General features: G+C 30.4%; 1 long non-coding RNA gene across 1 annotated transcript; it reads right to left on the bottom strand.

The window, feature by feature from the left end:
- LOC108663745 lies at positions 997-3,354 on the bottom strand. Its single transcript, XR_001929756.1, has 5 exons — positions 3,312-3,354; positions 1,755-1,871; positions 1,551-1,667; positions 1,092-1,220; positions 997-1,025 (listed from the first exon to the last, which is right to left on the bottom strand). It is a non-coding gene; the product is annotated as an uncharacterized LOC108663745 (long non-coding RNA).

Below are 7,133 nucleotides of genomic sequence, written 5' to 3'. Positions count from 1 at the left end.
ATTTATAGTTGTATAGCACATTGTCTTATTTTTTTGGCATAGAGGCAGCATGATCAATTTAACACTTTGATCATGATTTTTGTATAGCATTAAAATGTTTGAACAACATTGGCAAAGTTGTTTAACAACTCTACATACTTTTTCTAATCGCACTATGAATTCTTAATTAATCTCAACACATGACATTAGAAGGTGTGTGCTACAGAAGAGCTCTAGAAAAGCAGGCTTCAAAAACAAATACAAGAGCAAATCATTTGTGCAACTTCGCCAAAGAATTATGGTATTTTTGTTTTTGTAGGGATACACATTTTGTTATATAGCTAGGTGGGGATGAATGTACAAAATTATAAAGAAGCACAAAATTGCCTTCTGTTTTACCTTTCAAATTACAACTTTTGTTTATAAATATTTCTACAAATACTTGCCTAGTTATTAACAAATCTAACCAAAAAATTTATTCCTCAAGCAAAATACACAAAAATTTATTTCATCCGAGCACAACATGCGGCGTAGCTTATAGTTTATTAATGAAAAGAGTCCATCAATCACAAAAATAAAGAAAAATGTTCTTCTGACCTTATCTTATTAGAATAAAATAAAGCAATTGATGCACCTTAAAAATAAGTAAAAAATAAAATTTGCAAAGTAATAGAAACTTGAATATAAAAACAATTAACTAAATTTTCCAAGAAAAATAATTAACCAGAAATTTTTAGTTGATACTAAAAAGTACATAAAAAAACAAAGTAATTGTTTATTTATAAAAGCTAGAAAATAAAAATGTGTTCAGCTAGAAAATCTTTCCTAATTCTTCATTTCCTTACTAGTAGCAAGAAACTGACTTGATCTTGGCATTCACAAGTAGAGTTATTAAACTAGGCTCATCTACTTGTCAAGCCTCTTAATTCTTATTTCATCTTTAGAAGAAACTAAAATAATTACTTTTTCTAAATAGAGGTTTGAAGGTTTCCCATCAGCATTCATTTGTTTTCCTTCAAATTGCCAAAGAAATATTGTCTATGTACCTGGAAAATGTTTAATAATTCCCAACGAACAAATTGTTAATTTCAATAATTAAGATTGAAACTCACCAATGGATATTCATTTGGATTGCATTTATTTTCCTCCTACCTTTTCCTTGGATCAACTTCATATAATATAAAATTCTTTACTTCCTTAACTGATCGGAACGACTTCTTGAAAATCTCATGTGTATAATACTGCACATATATAATTCATCATCATTTTAAACCAAAATCATAATAAAAAAGAGGAAAAAATAAAACCACAAGATCCTATATTAATTTACAACATTTTTTTAAAACTTCTTTAAATATAAATGATCTTTTAATTTGATATGTTATAGATGTATAGCCCTTTAATCAAACATACTAAACTTCATCCTTTCCCTCGATTTTATAACAGTTTCAAATGACAATAATAATAATAATTCTAAAATAGTTTCAAATGATTTAGCAGTTTTGAAAATTTCACATTTTTTGAAACAATTATTTATAGAAAACTCGAAACAAGAATTTAAATATAATGACCATATCAAGCACTTTCCCAGTCGCTTGTTTCTTGCAATCAATTTTCCATCCATCTAATCTCTCGATGAGAAGGTACTTGAACTCCTTTTCTTTGCCATCAAGTGACATTTGAAAATGCTGCATTTTTTCAAGTAATTATTTCTTAACACCTAATAGCGACCAAAGATATTTGAATAGAGTTATCTTGAGAAGTTAACAACTTACCTTCTCAATTTGGGCAAGATCAAATCGTTCACCGGAGAGTCTGAAGGATGTTATTTTCCTTGCAACTAACTTTGCCATTCCCCTTTTCTTTTTCATTGCTGGCTCTGAAATATTCAACTACATTGCCCAGTGTTACAGTATAAATAATTGCCATGAAAATGAAAAAACCTCTCAATTACACTTTTAAAAGCTTTTCTCAAGGAATGTTATTCATAGAAGAAAGAAACATATCAATGGGGTTTGGATAAGGGGTGATCCTCCCAAGATTGATTGCAATATGCATTAAGTAATTAGATTATCATGTTTGGTAGGAAGTTGGTCATGATCATCTTAAAAAAATTTTCATTTTTAAAACACACCTAATAATTTATTTTTATTTTTTATATTTCAAAATTATTTTTTATGATTTTATTTTTACTTTTGACATTGAAAATCATAAATCATTGACTTAATAAAGAAATTTAATATTGTATGTAAAATACACAAAAAAAAAAAGATGGTGAAATAATCAATTTGCATATGGTAAACACAACAATGGCCATAAAGTGAGTTATGGTGAGAGTAAAAAATAACCGTTAAGAATATTAACCCAAAAGTATATTAATTAATGATTTTCATTCATATTATAATTTTATTTAACATTCTTATGTTTTTAACATTTTTATTCATTTAAAAATACTAACAAGTAATATTATTTTATAGTAAAATTAATTAATATATTAAATGCTAAAAATATTTTATCTTTACAAGTGATAAATATAAACTTACAGTTTACATATATATGAATTATTAGATATTAACTTCTCTACTACTTTCTTTGGTTATTTACTTTATTACTACTAGATTTGGACACAACCATCACGTGAGTGGAGAGAAAAAATAAGTGAAAAGAAATGAAAGAAGTGAGAACATATACGTGGAAGAAAGAGAAGTTTCATAACCATAAAAATGCATAGTTCTTTTTCCAATTTCATGTATGAAAAATTAAAAAACCATCAAAATCCCCATTTTATAGGAATGTTGACTGAAATTTATAACCTTCGTCGTATATATTTACTTCGATGTAATTTATTTATTTTTAGTAAATTCATTAATTAGGTTGATGAATTTGATTCATGACACTAAACTAAGTTTGTGACTTTATTACTTGTATATATAACGTTGGCAAAAAGAAAAAGTACTTTTCAGATCAAGGGGGTATTTTTTAGTTGCATCTATATAAATTCAAGGGAAAATAACAAATATAAATGATTAGTTGGGGAGTTATGGACTTGGTACACCACAGTGAGTCTATTGGACCCTTGATAACCTAGTCAACAAAAGTGCAATGCGACCTTTGCATCAAGGGCTACTTACCAAACACTAATGTGCAGCACGATTAGGCCAAAAAAAGAAAGCCTAAATCGGACCAGCATTGTGTAAGTGAATAACCACTAAGAACCAAAAGTCATGATAAAAAATCATTAATGAGAAAATCACTAGTAGATCATGAAGGGAAAACAAAACTACCATTATGATTAATAAAACCACTAATTTGGCAATCAATACTGTAATTACCTTGCTCCTTGATGGTGTACTAGTGTTGCAGGATATAAGTGTATTCTTCGTTCTATTAATGGGATAAAGACCAAGATTTAATGACAACGCGCTTTCCTCTTTTGCCTTTGTTTTCACCATTTTAACCTCTCGCTAGTGCAAGTAATGTACAAGTAAAATCGTTAATGAGTAGCTTTTGAAAATTAGAAATGCTTGCATGCAAGCCATTTCTATGATCTTGAAAGGAATGAATGGTTAGGATAAGTGGAGAGGAAAAAGGCTTACATGAATTACGCTTTTCAAATCCATAATGAACGATTGAAAATATGGAGCGAGATTTTCTCTATCAATTGGAACTTGAGGCATTGGTGCTACTATTGCCATCTCAATAAACTTCAAAGAGGTTATCAAATCAGACAATAAATCATTCAAAAAGCTTAAGTTGAAACGTGATAAGAAAAAAAACAATTGTTATATTAAGTATTACCCCCGTAGAATTCGAGGTTGGTTATCTTACCTTTTCAACCCTAATTATGATATTTAGTTCAGTTAATTATAATCCAAATTAGGGTACAACATGCCTCCTCACATTTTGAATTGTCTTCCTTATCAAGTTCCCATTTATAGAATCCATTTAAAAGAACTCTCTACATCTTGAAACTTTTTTGATGACTCATTAAGGTGAAGTTAAGCTACCTTGTAAATGAACTCATGATTGTGGGATCCTTAATTCGAGACTTCATGGAAGACTATTTGCACTAAAATCTTGGGTTTTGTCATTTAGACTATGTTTGGTCGAAAAGAAAGATGATGAAAGAAAGAGAGTGGAATGAAAATAGTATTTTCTTTGAAGGAAAATGCATGAATTTGCACTTATTCCTTCCTTTTAAATCTAATCTTTTTAAATTAAGGGGAAGGCGGTTTTTCTCTTTAAGTTAATTATTTTATTTATAATGCTACCATTAATTATCCATATTTAGGTAAAACACAATCCTCCCTCTTCTTTTCCCTTTCCTAACTACCACACATATGTTTATGACAATGACAACTCTTTTTACACAAACATTAGTATTTTAGCTATCGAAAGAAGGAATTATTAATTTTATTCTCTTGTTTTATATCTATAATTATCATGTGTAAAAGGTTAATTTATGTCTGTAATCAATGGTTTTATTTTTAATGATTTTTTAGATCAATCTTGAATAATTTCTATATTAATTATGATGTTTTATTGTGGTATCTTTTGCAAATTCTTGTTGAGATTGGTTAATGAATTTCATCCTATTAGTTCGATTGGTGGTAACTATAAAATAGTGTCAAAGCTTTTTGCAAACAAGCTTACAATAGTGTTTGGAGAGGTGGTTGCCGATTATCAATTTGCTTTCATTAGGGGTAGACAGATTATTGATATGCTGTAATAGCTAATGAAATGGTTGTTTTAGCTAAGAAAAGGTGGGATGGTGGTTCAATACTTAAGGTAGACTTTTAGAAGGCTTATGATTGTATTAGTTGGGAATTTTGGGATTTAGTTATGAAGAATATGGGCTTTAGAGATACATAGAGGTGTTGGATACAGGAATGTGTTACCACAGCAAATGTGTCAATTCTTTTTAATGGGTAAACAACTTTACCGATTAAATTCAAGGGGGGTTTTAGACAAAGATCGCTCCTTTCACCCTTTCTATTTAACATGGTGGTAGAGGCTTTGAGTGTATTTACGATATGGGTTGTAAAAGTAAACTTTTGTTAAGGATTCCCAATGGTTATCAATGGGAGACAAAATCACTCACTTATAGTTTGTGGATGATACGATGTTATTTTGTATGGTGAAACTAGATGACTTTCTTAATATTAGGGTTCTTAGATTTATTCAAATTGCCTTAAGTCTGAAAATTATTTTTTAAGAGCTATTTGTATGGAGTTGGTCTTGACTAAGCTGTACTCAATTCTTGGGAAGAGGCTATTCGATGTAAAGTTACAGAATTCCCTACTACGTACTTGGGTTTACCCCTTGGAGCTTATCCTAGATGAGTTAAAACTTGGAAACTAGTGCTGGATAAAGTGGAGGGTAGATTAGCTAGGTGGAAATCCAAATTATTATCCATAAAAGATAAAGTAATAACAATTTTAAGATTGGTGTTTTCCAATTTACAACTGCATTGCATGTATCTTTTTCGGATCCCACAAAAAGGTGATTAAGGAAATAGAGAAGATTAAGAGGAGATTTCTTTGGAGTGGAGGAGGACTAAAGTCAAGGATCCATTTGGTGGATTAGGGGAACCATGTGTATTTATCGTAAGCATGATGGGCTTGGTTTACTTAGTTTTGAGCTTAAGAACAAAACATTATTAAGTAAATGGTTGTGGAGATATGGGGGTGAAAAAGGATGTTTGTGGAGGGAGATTGTGGATGGAAAGGTTGGCATTGATCTTTTAGTATTACTATCAAACCTTGTTGTTAATCGAAGCTGCTCTACTTTGTGGAGTGATATTATAAGTCTCTTTTCCCTATTAACAAATTTTTTATACAACTAACATCAGGCTTTGGATTTATTATGGGTGATGGCAAAGTATATCTTTTTAGGATGATGAGTGGATTGAGGGGTATATATTAAGAGAGAGTTTTCCTAAAATGTATGCTCTTTTGGTAAATCAAAAATGAAAACTGTGTGAGTATGGGAAACTGATTAGGAATAAATAGGTATGGAATATTGAGTTGTGTCAGAGAGTTTTTTAGTGGGAAATGAGTCATAGAGATAATCTTTTCAGCTTATTTAATGAGTGTCCATTGGGTAATAGTTTGAAAGACAAGCTAGTGTCCTAACATGAAACTAGTGCAAAATTTTCTAAAAAATAGGGCAATGTTGAAAAAGAGTAATGAGAGTGATGAAGTGTGGAAGATAGTTTGGAGTGGGCAAGTACCACATAAAGTAAAGATTTTTATATGGCGGTAAGATCGTGGTGAAATGTGAATTAATTAGGAGAGGGTTATTGAGTTTAAGCATGATTATGTGTGCTTTATGTAATGCAAAGTTAAATAGTGTTGAGCATTTGGTTTTTACTTGTTATGACACTTGGAAATTATGGGGGTTATGGTTCAGCTTATGTGGTTTCTAATGGTCATCTCCTGGGGATGCTAAGACTTTTCTACTTGCTTTAGAAGAAAGTTTTGATCAAAAAAATAGGAAGAGAGTTACGAGACATGTCTTTTTTTTTTTTACATTATTTAGTGTGTGTGGTTGATTAGGAATGAGATAGTATTTAGAGGGAAACTTTGGGCACTTGATCAAGTATTTGGTTTAGAAAAGATGTATGTAGCTTATCGAGGATGTGCTAGATGGGTCGGAATTGCTACCTTTATTGTTGATATTTGGCTATGTCGAAATCTTACGAAAGTACCAAGTACGAAACTTAAACTTAAAGGGTGGATTAAATTTAACGTTGATGGATCTATTAGGGGGAATATGGGGAGGTGAGTATCAATGGGTTATGAGGAATGATTTCTTTAAAATTATGGTTATGTTTTCAAAATCTGTAAAGGTACATGAAGCAAACTTTTCAGAACTTAAGGTAGTACTTGAAGCATTTACATATTTGAATCTTCTAAATGGAAGCCTTCCCATTCCTTGATAATGAAAGTGATTCTGCTAATGTTGCTAATGCGTTAAGGATGTGAATAGAGCATCGTGAAAATATTAATAGTGGATTCTTATAATAGAGTCTTTAGAAAGAAAAATGAAGAGTTGGAATGTTATTTGTATGTTGAGAAGTACAAAAGAGGTTGTTGATCAACTGGCTAAAGATTAGGTGTTATTAGAGAATGATTTTATTCATATTTTTCCTT

The sequence above is a fragment of the Theobroma cacao genome, chromosome 10 (genome assembly GCF_000208745.1).
Source record: "Theobroma cacao cultivar B97-61/B2 chromosome 10, Criollo_cocoa_genome_V2, whole genome shotgun sequence".
Taxonomy (NCBI): domain Eukaryota; kingdom Viridiplantae; phylum Streptophyta; class Magnoliopsida; order Malvales; family Malvaceae; genus Theobroma; species Theobroma cacao.
Note: the sequence above shows the minus strand (reverse complement) of the source record. Positions and strands in the feature narration are given on the sequence as shown.